Genomic DNA, 16,941 nt, shown 5'->3' with positions numbered 1-16,941 from the left:
TCTGATTACCTATGGGGAAAAGGGACATTGAATTGTAGCTTCATAGGATTGGAGGTAATATAATACAAAGGAAAGAATGGTGGAGTTGGAGTATGAACTCTGCTCACCTACTTCCTGTGTGAGCAAGACATAGCTTCTGTGGCCCTCAGTATTTTCATTTATAAAAAGAGGTAATTGTACTATATCATCTTTCAGCTCTAAATCTTAGAGTTGAAAGGGACCTACCTTAGAGATTATCTAGTCTAGGGGGCTCTTAATCTTTTAAGTATCATAGGCCCCTTTGTTTTTTTTTTTAATTTTTTTTGATTTTAGACAAATACAATAACTTAAATACATAATAAGAAAAGAAAAAGAAACATTATAAACTTAAATATTAAGCTTAAATATAAAATAAGAAAAGGAAAAAATGTCATGTGCACAGAAGAATGTAGGAGAGGATTGAAAATATATAGCAATAACTTATCATTTCAAGAAAGCCTGTATATTAAATAATGTGCATTAAGTTGAAAGCTGTCTATCTTTTCTTTGCTTCCTTGTAGGTTTTCTTTTGTTTTGTGCTATATACTTTTTTACTTTGGTTTTTTTCCTCTTTCCTTTCCCCTACCCACCACTGCATGGCTACAATTGAGCATGGATATAATTACATATAGGTATCGATATATACTGGGTTTAAGGTTTTGTGAAAGAGAGAGAGAGGGAGAGAGAGAGAGAGAGAGAGAGACAGAGAGACAGAGAGACAGAGAGACAGAGAGAGACAGAAACAGAAAGAAAGAAAGAAAGAAAGAAAGAAAGAAAGAAAGAAAGAAAGAAAAAGAAAAAAAGAAAGAAAGGAAGAGAAAAAAATCTAGCTAGTAAACCCCAAGTTAGGTGGGCAGCTTCTGGCTGCCTTCCTTTAGAGAGGACAAGGAGAAGGAGAGGGACAGGGAGAGGGAGAAGATGAGCTGAGTTAACCAACTAGCTGGGTCCCCTTTCAGGCAGCTCGGTCCACTCACAGATTATGTTTGTCCTTCACTTTCAAAGAGGAACATGACATCAGGGAAATGATGACATGACTGTCAGTTGACTTCGATTTGAGTGAGGGAGGGCGTGCAAGGTCACCGACCTCACTTTCTCCTCCAGAGCCATTTGGATCCAGTGACCAGATATTCATCAGGATGATTGGAGATGACCCAGGATACAATGGGAGACCCTGGCCCTTTTAGGTTAAGGCCTATTCATGTACTCACTTAGAGTGAGGTAATCGCCTTTCAATGAATAGGCCTCTTTAAGAAGTGAGTTAAGGGATGGCCCCTTTAATTAGAAAAAAAAGAAAAGAAAAAATCAGGTGGAAGGGGAAGACCCTCAGGGTTGCTGTTCCAAAGAGAAACAGTTAGCATTGACATTCACTCTAAGGCAGGAGGTCCCAACATGCAGCCATTAAATGGAGCTTGGGCAAGGACCTATTGTGGTCCAATCTGTGAATTTATGAGCTTCAGAGTGAACTGGGTTTAGATTTTGAGAGAGAGAGAGAGAGAGAGAGAGAGACAGAGACAGAGACAGAGACAGAGACAGATGGAGAGAGGGAGGGAGGGAAGAAGGAAGGGAATACAGAATGAAAGAAGGAAAGAAAGAGAAAGAAATCTAGCCAGTAAACCCCAAGTTAAATAGGCAGCCAAAATTTACCTTCCTTTGGAGAGAAGGAGAGGGAGAGAGAGAGAACGAGTTGAGTTACCCAACTGGACCACAATAGGTCCTTGCCCAAGCTCCACTTAATGGCTGTGTTTTGGGCTCTCCTGCCTTAGAGTGAATGTCAATGCTAACTGTTCCTCTTTGGAACAGCAACCCTGAGGGTCTTCTCCTCCTAGCTTGATTTTTTCTTCTTTTTTTCTTTTTCTAATCAAGGGGCCAAACCTTGACTCACTTCTTAAAGAAGCCTATTCACTGAATGGCAATTACCTCACTCTAAGTGAGTACGTGAATTAGCCTAAAAGGGCCAGGGACTCCCATTGCATCCTGGGTCATCTCTAGTCATCCTGATGAATATCTGGTCACTGGATCCAGATGGTTCTGGAGGAGAAAGTGAGGCTGGTGACCTTGCACAGCCCTCCCTCACTCAAATCCGAGTCAACTGCAAGTCATGTCATCACTTCCCTGATGTCATGGTCCTCTTTGAAAATGAAGGACAAACACAATTGATATGTACTGTATATACATACACACATACACACACATATATATGTACATATGTATATACATATATATACATACATGTATAAAAATACACTTTCCCTAAGAGATTCTACTCCCAATCTTGTTTTTAATATTTGTGCATATCTTTTTTTCCTATTTCTCCTAACTCCTCTACTTCTACCTGCTATCTTGCCCTTCTATTACTTAACCTACCACCACTCCAGCAATCCCTCCCTTATCCTCCCATTCCCCTAAATCTAAACACCCCTTTATACCCACCTTTTAACTTATTCTTTCATCTTCCCCTATAAAGATCCCTCCTTTATCGCCTCCCCCTCTCTATCCCCTTAGAGTTTTATATCTTTTTTTTTTTAAATTTAGAAGTCTTTTCTACTCTTCTAGGCGTATGTGTATTTTCCCCTCTTAAACCTGTTCCTGATGAAAGTAGGGTTCCAGAACTAACAGCCCCCCACCCTCATCTAATATTTCTGTATTGGTTCTTCCTCTTGTACCTAATTTGTATAGTCTTATTACTCTTTTAGCTATTCTTGAACAGTTTTACTTTTTAAAGTCATGTCATACTCAGGTCTACCATGGGCCCTTTTGGAAGTCTGAAGAAACCTATGGACCCCTTCTCAGAATTATGTTTTTGTATGCATAAAATAAAAAAAATGGGTGAAGCAGACCAATTATATTTAAATAATTATCAAAATAATTAAAAAATAAAACAAACTTCACAGACCATCCATTAATTAACCTTAATTTAGTACAACCTTCTCATTTAGAAAAAGAAAGCTGAGACCCAGAGAGAAGAAAAGATATATAGAGTCAGGGCATTTGTGTGCATTCTTGCTGTATTAAATGATGCCTTGTATGTTGTAGGCACTCAATAATTGTTTCTAGGATTGTTCTATCAGGAGGACATTTAGAAGACACAGCAGGCAGATAAGAATACTCTATATGGATAGAAAGGAGTGATCTTGAATAGAATAAACAGCATAATTGCCAGAAGTCAGTTACCAAGCAAATGGTCATTTCTGCAAGAAGTTCTTGGAAAACAGTGCCGTCTGACAATACAAATGGAGGTTTAGGAAATTTAGTTGCAGTTAATTTTGCTTTGTGATATTGGTATGTCTCTGTCAACTAGGTCAAAGCAGATTATGATCTATTTCAAACATGTACCATTGGAAACCACTTTGCATCAGAAATGGATTGTTCTTTGTATGTAGTATTTGTGTAATATGTGGCATCTAATAAGCACAGATACTGATATCTGCTATTCCTTACTATTTTTCAAGTAACTACACTACCTAAAAGGAAACTGGGGAGAAAGAGATAGAGAAGGACAACAAGGAGAAAGAAGTAGGAGGAAGAAAAGAAGAAAAAATATGGTGAGATTTACTTTTATTTTGTGTATTGAACTAAGTTTTGTTGATGCTTTTTTAAAAATTCCACATCCATTTCTCAGTTACATCATTCACTAAGAGATCCTTCATTGTAGACCAGTAGCACTTTTGTTTAAAAATGACTAACAAACAGCTCTACATAATACTGAAGGTAACATTGTGCTCCTTTCTTTCGTCATCTTTTCTCCAGGATCGGTATCGGTCAATATATTTCATTCAAATTCACTTGCCTTTCAATGTCATCTTTATTTGCATCATGATAGTCATTGTGCAGATTCTTCTACAGGTTCTGCTTGCTTCACTTTGCATGAATTCATAAAAGTCACCCCATATTTTTCTGAATGCTTCATCTGTTGTTTTTAGTGGAAACTGACTATAATTTAGTTGGTTATATACCTGCAGATAGGTGGTACAGCGAATAGAATGCTGGGCCTGGAGTCAGGAAGACTCATGAGTTCAAATCTGGTCTCGGACACTTACTAGTCCTGTCTCCCTGGCCAAGTCACCAAACCCTGTTTACTTCAATTTCCTCATCTGTAAAATGAGCTGGAGAAGGAAATGACAAAGGACTCCAATAACTTTGCCAAGAAAATCATAAATGGGGTCATGAGGAGTCAGACATGAATGAAACGACTAATAAATTTGATTTTTAAGCTGTTGTGATAGCAAAAAACAAAGTGGCCATTTGAAAATTGGGGTGCTTGACCCAGGGTCTGTGAACTTAAAAAAATGTGTAACCTTACTTCAGTTTAATTGTTTCTTTTGTAATTGCATGGATTTAATATTATGCCTTTAAAAATATTACTGTAAGAGGGAATCCATAGACTTCATCAGACTGCCAAAAGGGTCTGTGACATGCAAAAAAGGTTAAAAAACCCTGCTCTAAATAATAATTGCTAACATTTATGTAGCACTTACTATGTACCAGGTGCTGTGCTATATGGTTTACAATTATTATGTCATCTGCTCTTCATAACAACCCTAGGAGATAGGTGCTAATATAATCCCCATTTTACAGAGTAGGAAACTGAGGCAGATAGAGGTTAAGGGACATGTCTAGGGGTCACCCAGCCAGTAGGTTTTTGAGGCCAGATTTGAGCTGAGCGCTTCTTGACTCTAGGCCTGGATCTCTATTCTTTGTAGCAAATGATCAAAAGGAGAATTTTGCAGATATAAAATAGAAACAAGTAAGACTTGAATTTCATATGGCATAAAAATATTTGCACAATATTTTCTAAAAGTTTGAATCATTTATGAAATTAAGAAAATAATTGAAATGAGAATGTTCTAGATTTTCAAAATAAATTTGACCACTATAAGTTTTAACTGGGGAAAATAGGTAAAATATTTTCAAATTAATTAAAAATTCTTCTTCATGTCCATCTGTTAATCCTCCACAGGGTTGAAGTTAAGTAATCTATCTGACATGCTAGGAGACTCACTCTACAGCCCTATATATTGTTTAGATAATATACATACATATGCGTGTAAAAATATAATATACATACATATGTAATATATATTACACATGTATTACATATGTAATTGTTTCAACAATCCGGCTAGCAGCTTCTGTGGGGGTATAAGATCCACCCACAGCCAGCACCCAGAAAGCTGCCAACAGCACAGGTTCTTTTGATCTGCTTAACTAAGAAAAGCAAAGTGAAGGGGTTTGACAAGCTTACTTTAATTCGGCACACAAATATCATTCACTTAGTTCAGGGAAAAAATCCAGCACCCTGAACTTCAGAGCAAATTACAAACAAAGTACAAACATCAACAGACAGACCCAATACAGATTCATAGTTACCAACATCTAGGTTCAGCCCGGTAGCTCAGAACAAGGGCTGGCCCAGAGTCACATGCCACCACTGCTATAAGGAGGAGCTCCAAAGAACAGACAGCCAACCCCTGGTTTTTATATCTTTTTCAGCGTCAGGGGTGCGACTCACCCACGTGACCTAGAATTGTCACAAAGAGGCGGACTTAAACCCACGTGGTCTAAAAGCCTCTGCTCTCCCAGACATGTAAACTAGGCCCTCCCTGGAGTTAGCCCCACCTTGGGCCCCACCTTAGTTGCCAATCCATACCCACTAAGGTTTTACACCTAATAGGGGTTTGGGCCTGGGGCTTAGCACCTAGTAAGGCTCAATGAATTACTCAAAGGGAACAAAAGCCAAACTATTCAAGGGCACTTGTTGAACTAAGTGCTAAGGAGCCCATTTTTGGTTACCAACACAGTAATATACACACATGTATATATTACCCCGTATATGTTAATGGTTGAACTCTCTGTGTGCTTATGTCCCTTTGCAATAACTCTATGTGACCACATAGATTTCTGTGAAAGTCCTACTGAAGTTGTTATTTGCCTTGGAGAACATTAATGATATGTACCTGCATCCATGGTGAGAGCAAGTGAGAATATTTTATAATGACTCTGGTTGGGCTCCATAATATAGATGAGATTGATAACTCATAGAAAAGGCCCCCTACTCAATGCAGATGTCAAACATCTTATATAATTCAAGGTGGAAATGTCATTGGTATATATTCATACAATTCTGTTCAAGCCCTCATCACCTCTCATTGGAACTGTTGCAATAATGTCCTAATTCATTTACCTGCCCTGAGCTTGTCCCTTCTGTAATCCACCACCTATAGAGATATTACTGAATTGCATGTTTGACCATGTTCACCACTCAAACTCTAATGGTTTCCTGTAATCTCCCAAATATTCTTCATTTGAAGTTCTTCATAACCTGAACCTACCCAACTTTCCAGCCTTATTAAACATCATTCTCCTCTGTGCATTGTATAGTTCAGCCAGAATGATCTTCTTCCTCACACGTGATAACCCATCTCCCTTCTCCATTTCTTTGTACATTGTTCCTGTGATGTACTCTCTCCTCACATCCTCCTTTTGGAATCCTTGGTCTCTCTCAGGCTTCAGATCAGATTCCATCTTCCACATGAAGTCCTTCCTGATCCCTTCGGCCCTCTCCACCAAGATTATCTTGTTGCTGTTTTGTATATTTTCTATATGTAGTTGTATGTTCTTTGAAGATAAGCTCCCTTAGGATAGGAAGTATTTTGGTTGTCTTTGTATAGCATATTTCTAGTACAGTGACTGATATGTAAGAGGTATTAAATAAATACTTGTTGATTGGAAGGGGACCATGGAGACCATCTAGTCCAACCTTGTCATTTTATAGTGAAGAAACTTTGGCCTAGAAAGTTACAGTGATTTGCCCAAGATCATAGAGCTAAAATAAGCAAATCTGGCACTCTTTCTACTTGTTACCTCTGCCCCTTGGTTCTTTTTCACATCAGAATTCATAAAGTGTCTTCCTAGATGTTTTAGTGTCTGAGTCAGGAAGAGTATGAAAGTAAGTTTCTTTGCTATCATGACCAACGAAAAACCTGAGACAGAGTTTCTGGGTAATTAATAATCAATTTATTAATGAGGCTAGCTAGTAATAAATTGATCATCAGTGGTTTTTCTCAATAACCAAAAGCCTCTAATGGAGACACTAAATGCCTTAAATTTTTTTGAAAGGGAATGCTCCTGACAGGCAAAATCAACTCTGATTGGTAGATATTTAAGTGAAGAAGTAAAAAAAAGTAGATATTTAAATGAAGCTAGAAGTCTTCAGCTCTGGCTACTGAAAATATGTCTTGATCATGAGATTCAGTCCCCTCCAGCCATCTGGACAAGGGGATCCATTCCCACCCAGACCACTCTGGTTAGTTTTCTCCTTCATGAGCTGGGTCAATCTAAACTCTAATGGAGGGGGATGCAAGGACATGAGCTTATTGCTTTGAAGCAAGAATTCACCTAGATTAGATTCTGTTTTAAACAGAATTTCCCCTTAGTAAAAGAATTTGTTCTGTGAAGTTTGTATTCAGTCAAAGGGCTGCACTTGAGGACCTAGTGGACCACATGTGGCCTCAAGGCTGCAGGTTCCTTATCCCTGCATATAAACAGAAGTAAGGTCTCCTAGTTGAGTAGGGTCCTGCCCAAGATTGAGGAGTATGTTCCCCAAAATCAGAGCAATCTCTTCTATCAGCTATGTCCTTCAGAGACTGCCTGACTGACATACCGGGGCTGGTCCCTGAATGAGGAAATAAAGAGAAAAAACCTTAATTCTAATTTAATAATTGGTTTTTCTCACTATCTTTTTTAAAAAAAATTATTTATGTTGAGCCTTATATATTTCCTTAAATATTAGGCTGAGCTGTGGCTTATTTTCACCATGTTTAGGGTGTCTTTGTTTTAAAAGGAGTTTTCACAAATATTCCATTAAAGGCCAAGGATTTTGTGGGCAGGGGGTTCATCAGATGGAGTACCTTGATGCAATTACAGGATAGCGAGCCTTCCTTTGGGACTTAGATTGTTATGGATTGAAGATGAATTGATTGGCGTGGACTGTTGTGGATCAATATGTGATGAATTACTGGCTTGAACCTTTTTGGTGATGAATTACCCCTTCTGTATAAAAAGATGGGTCATTTCTGAGCCAGAAGATCATAGATCTAGAACTGGAAGAGATCTCAGGTAATCTAGTCTAAACCTTTTATTTTATAGAAATTTTATAGAAATATAGGAAAGTGAATGACTTTGAAATCAGGTCACAGAGGTATTATTAGAGACAGAATTTGAACTCAGGTCCTTTGAATCCAGCATAACTGGCCTTTGGTCTTTTCCCCAACAACCCCAGCAAAACTTCTCAGAGAGCAAGAGATAAGACTGGACCCCAGTTCCAGGTGGGTGGGAAGCCTAAGCATAACTAGGGAGCCACTACTAACTGCACCAGGACAGACACACTGCGCAAGTACATTGTGTCCTCACCCCTGGTCCATGAGGGGAAAGTTCCTAAAACCCAGCTCCTGGATAGCAGATAAAGAAATTTCCTAAGCAATGTTACATTCCTGAATCACATTTTCTAGAAATAGAAATCAGAGTTCTAGGGCAGCGTGATCCCAGAATCCAACCTATGGATAATCACATGTTGCAGCTACACATTTTGTTATCTTTCTCTACCTGTGTATTATTAGAGACATAACTGAAAGCTGGAATGCTGTGTGAAACAGAAACATTTAACCTTCTAAAACAGATTGCTTTAGCATCTAGCTAAGCAAATATCTTTTGGGGGAAAAAGAAATAGAAAATATATATATATGTGGGTACATGCTCCTTGAAGCAAATTCTGAGTAGTCTGACTTAGCATTTTCAGAGAAAATAGGTGTGAGAATTGAGAAAGAAATCTTCATTTTGCTTCCTTACTGAGATATCCTCTTCTAATTTCAATTTAAATTAATATACTACCTGCTATATTACTTTTATTCAGGCTATAAGCTCCAAGAAAATGGAAAGCACATAAAAGCATGCTTCGGGGGCTCAATCTCACCTCCCCACTTTTTCAACTTTCATTTTCTCTGAAGATCTTGGGAAGAAGGATTTTAAAAAAGTAGTCTTTGGTGATGTGAAGCTTTATAGAAATATACTCAATGAGATACACATCCTTTGCAATAATAACTGAGCTGATTTAAACAGCTCCCTTTTTGTCTCACCTTCCTGGCATGTCAAAGTTAAGTGCTATGCAGAGTCTCTTTTCAATGAGACATCCTGAAACCATTTTCAGATGCAACTCCGGCCTCTAAAACTACATTTAGTGACTAGGTGTTTTCTCTAAGAATATTTTTTTTGCCTTTTTTTGTTTGTTTTAAATTTAATTCACACTGTTGAGTGTCTTTCAGGGAATAGAGATGTTAAAATAAGATAAATGTAACATACTAAGTAGAAGATTGAAAGTAAAGATTGATTTTACCTTGCTATGTGAATATTGGTGATATGAGAGAGCGCTGAGGGCAGAAAAGGTCATGTGAAGTGGGCCTAGCAATAATATTTATAACACTTCTTGAACTGGCAGAGTCTCAAATCCAGAGTCATTATGTTTCTTCTAAAATGTTATCTCCAAATGAATATAAGAAATAATCTTTGGGTGTCTCTCCTAATATCCAGGGAGAATGATTTCCCTTCATTTCCAGAGACTAAGTTACCTTAGACTCTTCAGAAGGGTGTGTGCACAATGTTAGCATTATCAGCAGTCTTTAAGCTTTAGAGATGCCATTTCCTCTTTGAATAGCGAGACTGGAGAATAGACTTACATTGAATCTCCATACATTCAGTTTTAGGCATCAGATTGATGCCTGCATGTGCAGCTTCCAATCCCACTCTAAAAACAGAAGCAGAAGCTTAAAGGCTCATTCAGGACAGAAGAGAAACGAGTGACAAAAATAAGTCCACTTCCTTTTTTTGTATCTCTTTCCTTCTTTTCTTTTACTTTCTTCCTTCCCTTCCCCTCTCTTCCTCCTTCCTTCCTTCCTTTCTTCTTTCTTTCTTTCTTTATTTATTCTTTCTTCTTTCTTTCTTTCTTTCTTTCTTCCTTCCTACCTTCCTTCTTCCTTCCTTCCTTCCTTCCTTCTTTCCTTCTTTCCTCTTTCCTTTTTCTTTCTTTTTCTTTCTTCCTCTTTCCTTTCTTTCTTATTCTTCCTTCTTCTTCTTTCTTTTCTTTCTTCTTTCTTTCTTTCTCTCCCTTCTTCCTTCTTTCTTTCTTCCTTCCTTCATTCTTTCTTTCTTTCTTTCTTCTTTCTTCTTTCTTCTTTCTTTCTCTGCTTTTCTTTTTCTCCTTCCTTCTTTCCTTTCTCTCCTCCTCTTCTCCTTTCTCTCCCTTCTGTAATCCATTCATGGCCTAAATTCTGAGTTTAAGAAGAGAGCCTGGGAAGATAGTAATACTCTACCAGTTTTTCATGTCTTCCTTTCCTCTCCCCTCCCTGCCCTTTCCCACCCCCACCCCTCAGTTACCTCTTCCTCCACAATGCATAGGCAGTTGTGCTTATTAGATTTTCTTGGGTAGTTTCCAACTAGTCTGCTTTAGTATGCTGACCTTCATAAACTATTTTGAAACAATTTCAAGAAGGACTCTATTTGGCAAAGTATATATCACACAAGTGAAACCAGAAGTCTGACATATATCTGATAAATGTGGGCATAGAGAAGTGTATATGTGTGTATGTATGTATGCTTGTGCATGCATGTACATGTCAGTGTACATATGTATCTGTGTGTCTATTAGGTTGTTTAGTTTAAATTATCAGAATTTGCAAACTATCAGAATTTTACAAATTATGTATATTGTACAAATATTATAGAAATTATATATATACACATAATTTATAAATTATCAGAAATTACAAACTACTATCTGTCCTTTTCAAATTCCCATGATTCCTATAAATTATGACTTTCACTCTGTGCTATGGTAGACTTGGGCCAAGTGATACCAAGTATCTCTAGACATAGATATTGATTTTTACTGTTAGACTTATTAAATAGAATTATTATTCTTTGCGTCTCTCCTATGATCAAGATATATAATGAAAATGTCTCTTAAAATTCCTTTTTTTCTTTTAATGGATAAATACAAACTGGCCTAGTATAATAGAAAATCAGACCCCCTTATTGATGTCTGTCTTTTTGAACTGGGATTCAGGAGACTCTGTTTTTAGTCTCCATTTTCTAGTCATGAGAAGAAAAATTAGAATTAACTGGGTTACCTGAAAAATGTTGTTGGTTTAGTTTTGTATGGAAGGAACAAAAATGTTAGACAAATTTAACTTTGGCTTATCATTAAGGTGCCTGCTGAATAAAAAGCATGCCAGAGGTTTGCCAGTGAGCTCTTTCTAGAAATGTGTAGGGGGAACTTAAGGCATAAGCAGCAGCTTATTAGCCAAGTGCCTAATGCCATTGAGATCATTTAACCTAGGATACAATTAGAAGCAAAAATGCCTGTTGTCTAAAAACCTGACAGAGGAATTAGAAAAAGGAATGTCAGCACAAAACATTTTGAGATGTTTTTTATGAAAAAGATCTCCTAATAATAGCAAGAATTCATATAATACTTTAATTTTTGCAAAATGCTTCACATGTTGTTCAGTTGTTTTGTTGTGTCCAACTCTCTATGACCCCTTTTGGGTCAAAGATACTGGAATGGGTTGCCACGTCCTTTTCTAGCTCATTTTATGGATGAAGAAACTGAGGCAAATAGGGTTAAGGGACTTGCCCCAGGTCACAGAATACATGCCTGATGCTGGGTTTGAACTCAGGTCTTTCTGACTCCATGCCCTCTATCCATAGTGCCACCTTGCTGCTCCTAGCTCTCATTTGGTTCTTGCTACAAGATGGTGAGGTAGAGACTATTACTATCCCCATTTTACGGATGAGGAAACTGAGGCTGAGAGCAGCTGATTGACTTGCCCAAGGCCACATAGATGAGGAAACTGAGGCAGAATTTGTACTGAGATCTTTCTGACTACAGCACTCTATCTACCTTGCCACTAAAGTACAAATTCAGTCAACTCTTTCTCAAAGAACAAATTACTCTTGAACAAATTAAGTCTTGGGGCTCCTTCTGTAAGGGATCTCTTTCATAGTCTTACTCAGAAGGTGAAGACCACTGGGTGACTCACATTGCTCCTATAGATTGATAGCAATGAAGACATTTGTCATTGGTTAGTGTCATTCTAAAAAAGATGTATGGAACAAGGACTATAGATTCAGAGCTGGAAGAGATCTTAGAGACCACTGAGTCCATGCCCCTCATTTTACAGACAGGAAAACTATGTCCAGGTGACCTGTTCATAATAGCACAGCTAGTAAGCATTGGAGGCAGGATTTGAACCCAGGCTTTCCTGACTACAGGTTTGGTGCTCTATTCACTTCACTGAGCAAGGAAAATGTAAATTTCCCTAATCAGGCCAAGCCAATGTGATCTTGCATGCCTCTAAAATCACATAGATTATATTTGCATCTCTTTTATGCCCTTAGCTCATTTCACTTTTTCATATAGGGGTGTTTTTTTTTATCAAATAGTGCTTCCTGATCCCAGCATTTGGGGTCTTTATCAAGTAATAGGATATTAGATTTATTTGATTCTGTATGATATGTAGGTAATCTGTTCTATTGATTAGTCTCTATTTTTTAACTGGCAACAAATTGCTTTCCAAATTTCTCTGACAAAGGCTTCATTTTTCAAATATATAGAGAACTGAGTCAAATTTATAGAAATAGGAGCCATTGCTCAATTGGTAAATGGTCAAAAGATATGAACAGGAGGTTTTCAGATGAAATAATCAAAGCTGTCTATAGTCATATGAAAAATGCTCTAAATCACTATTGATTAGAGAAATGCCAATTAAAACAACTCTGTGCTACCTCCCTACACCTATTAGATTGACTAATGTGATGTAAAAGGAAAATGACAAATGTTGCAGATGTGGGGAAATTGAGACATTAATGCACTGTTGGTGATGTGGTATACACATTCAACCATTCTGTAGAGCAATTTGGAACGAGGCCCCAAGAACTATAGAACCTTACATATCCATTGACCAAACAATACCACTAATAGTCTGTATTCCACAGATATAAAAAAAGGAAAAAGACCTATAAATACAAAAAGTATTTATATTATCTCCTTTAGTGGGGGAAAAGAAATGGAAACTGAGGACATGTCTATCAATTGAAGAACAAGGTGTTGTATATGATTGTGATGGAATACTATTGTGATGTAAGAAATGATGATCAGGAAGGCTTCAGAAAAACCTGGAAAGGCTTACATGAACTGATACAAAATGAAATGAGCAGAACCAGGAGAACATTGTTTACAGTAACAGCAGTATTATATGATGAGCAAATTTGAATTACTTAGCTATTCTCAACAATGAGTGATCCAAGATAATTCTGACTTATGATGAAAAATGCTATTCATTTCCAGAGAAAGAACTAATGGAGTCTGAATGAAGATTGAAGCATACTTTTTCTTTATTTTTTTGAGGTTTTTTGTCCATGTTTTCTTTCACAGCATGACTAACATGGAAATATGTTTTGTATGAGTGTATATGTGTATAACATATATAAAATTACTTGTCTTCTCAGTCAGGGGCAGGGAAAGGGAGAGAATTTGAAGCTCAAAATTTAATAAAAGAACGCAAACATTAAGCATTGTTTTTACAAGTAGTTGGCGGAAAATAAAAGGTAAATAAAAATACTGCTTTCTAGTATGGTTAGATATCTGCCACTACTAGGCCCTCTTTGTTCCCATTTCTTTTGATCATATCTCTTAAGATTCTTGACCATCTTTTCCTGCAGATGAATGTTATTATTATTTTTTGTAGTTCTGTAAAGTCAAGTACAATTTATCAGGCCTTGTGCTAAGTGCACAAGGTTGCGAAGACAAAGCAGAAACAGCTCCTGTTCTACTTGGGGGATACAACATGTACAGAGTAAGTAGGTATAGGACATATTCAAAACAGTTGGGATGGAGTGGCCATAACAACTAGGAGATTCTGGGAAATTTTATTGCAGAAATTGGTCCTTGGGCTGAACCTTGAATAGAGGGAAAGGTTTGAAGAGGTGGAGGTGAAAGAGAACATTCAAACTGTGAGATAGGCAGGAGACAAACTCATACTTATGGAGTATAGCAAGTTGCCCAATGTGGCTAGATTGTAGATCTGGAAAAGACAGAGGTCACAGATCCAACCTGTCCATTTTCTTAAGGTCTAAAGAGATGGTGTAATTTGCCCGAGGTCACTCAAGATGTAGGCTTTATTTGAACTCGGGACCTGACTCAAAATCTGTTTTTTTTCTTGCCATGGAACCATACCACACTGTATGAATACAGTTTTGGCCTTAGTACCCAGTCAGGAAAGTGGGTCTATTTGGGGCATTTTTCAAAAAGCTTCTTTCTCCTTAAAATGGGGTAAGCCAAGTAGAAGCTAAAAGAGATTTCGTAATTACAGAAGGTTTTATGTTGCTGGAATCGGTGTACATGCATGTAGGTATATGTGTTTGTGTGTGTATGTGTGTATGTGTGACCATGATTGAGGGTACTTGACTTTCAGGGGTGGGGCTGCACTGTTTTACAATTTCCCCACGTATGTGATAGAGAAGGACACAAGGTCCAGAAGTTTTAATGAAGCAAGTGAAGTGGCCTAGTGGATAGAGCACTGGACTGGAGCCGGGGAGACGTCAGCTCAAATGCTGCCTCAGAAACTCACCAGCAGTATGGTCCTAGGCAAAGCCTTGTTCCCTTTCACTTTCCTCATTTGTAGAATGGGGATGATCAAAGTAACTACCTCCCAGAGTTGTTGTGAGGACCAAGTGATATGATTTATATATAATACTTTGTAAACCTAGATTGATTATATAAATGCTAGTTATTTTCATTAATAAATCAACTGCATGACATCATAAAACTTTGTACTGTCAATTACCTCTCCTGTTGTAACTGTTGTTTAGTCATATCCGACTCTTTGTGATTCCATTTGGGGTTTTCTTGGCAAAGACACTGGAGTGGTTTGTCATTTCTTTCTCCAGCTAATTTTACAGATGAGGAAACTGAGGCAAACAAGATTAAATTACTTGCCCTGGGTCACATGACTAGTAAGTGTCCGAGGTCAGATTTGAACTCAGGAAGATGAGTCTTCTTGACTCTAGGCACAGCACTCCATCCACTGTGCTGCCCCTTAGCTCTTCTGACTCTAAGCTTACTGCTCTTTCTACTGGACCATACTGCCTCTCTAAGTATAAACAAATGGAATGGAGGGCATTCTGGAAGAAGGAAAAAGCATGAAGCAAAGGAAAGGTGTTGTGAGACCTAAGGTCAGAGTGGAAATAAAAAAGTGTTTCATAAGACTAATATGAAGCAATACAACACAAATAGCATTGTATTTCCCCATGTATAAGATGCACCCTTTTTGAAAAATTTGGGGTTTAAAAACTGGGTGTGTCTTATACAGTAGTTGTAGATTTTTTTACTTGCATTTCCCACTTTTTTGTGCTTGTTGTCTTTGTGCCCATTGTTTTGTATTTCTTACCGGTATATTAGGTTACATTTTGCCATGTTCTGCCCAGAAAAGGCTCAGAAAAGATTTTTGTACAGTGCTGAATTCAAGTTAAAAGTGATCCAGTTTGCAAAAGTGAATGGAAATTGTGCTGCTGAACATAAGTTGCATCCTCCTCCAACTGAGAAAACAATCCAAGACTGGCTACGGGAAGACGAAACCCCACTGAAAACACCACACAGAAGGAGGCCAGGAGAGGCAAGTAAGCAAAATGGCCTGATTTAGAGAGGGAATTGATGATATGGATTGAAGAGCAAAGGGCAATTGGAATTCCTGTGTCCACAAAGGAGGTTCAGCATGAGGCAGGAAGAATTGCTGATGAAAAAGAAGCTACTGATTTCAAAGGAGGACACAATTGGTGCTTCAGGTTCATGAAACAGAATGGACTAAGCATATATACATGCACCAGACTTGCCCAAAAGATGCCTGAATAAAACTTGAGTTCAATAACTTTACGTAATACATTTTTTTTTCAAATTTCAGGCCTCAAAATTAAGGTACATCTTATACATGGTGAAATACAGTAACCTCTGATGAGGTTTGTCTCTCATGAGACAAATTGCGGCACTATGTACCTGAGGATGAGGAGCTAAAGAAGAGGAAGTTTCCTCAGGCCCAACCAGCCTCAGTGGAAGAGAAAGTAAAAGACCAGCTGGAAGCAGCAAAGCCAGAGCCCATTACTGAGGAAGTGGATTTGGCCAACCTTGCCCCCAGAAAGCCAGATTGGGACTTAGAGATATGGCTCAGAAATTGGAAAAGCTAGAGAAGAGGACACAGAGAGCCATTGCTGAGCTAATCCGAGAGAGACTTAGAGGCCAAGAAGATGACCTGGAATCTGCAAAGCCAGAAGAGAGTGACTCAGATTAAAACAGCTTCTCCCTTGGCCACACAAGACAGCAGTGTGGACTGATCCTTTCAGGCCAGGGAAAAGGCCCACTCTCCATCTTGGTCCCCAGAGTGACCGCCACTATGTTACTTTATTACCCATCTGAATGCATCTTAGAGTACATTTTAGAGGTGTGACTTGAATATGTCTGGTCTATGATTACCTCAATCTAAACTAAAAAAAAGCCTTAACATAATGCATCAGTGAGAACTTCTGTGCTGTTATCACCATATTAACATTTTCTACCAATTCACATATAGCATATTCCATTTTTATTTTACTTTTTTAAAAAATCTCAGTTTATTATTTATTTTTAACATTCTTTTAAAATTTTGAGTTCCAAATTCGCTCCCTCCCTCTCACCCCCTTCCACACCCACTGAGAAGGCAAAGAGTGATATCAATTACACATGTGAAATCTTGCAAAACATTTCTATATTAGCATTTTTTAAAGTAAGAAAAATAGAGAAAGTGAGAAAATTACACTTCAGTTAGCATTCAGAGTTCCATGATG

This window comes from Trichosurus vulpecula, chromosome 1 (assembly GCF_011100635.1).
Source record: "Trichosurus vulpecula isolate mTriVul1 chromosome 1, mTriVul1.pri, whole genome shotgun sequence".
NCBI classification, from domain to species: Eukaryota; Metazoa; Chordata; class Mammalia; order Diprotodontia; family Phalangeridae; genus Trichosurus; species Trichosurus vulpecula.
The sequence above is the reverse complement of the archived record's forward strand: the minus strand, read 5'-3'. Positions refer to the sequence as shown.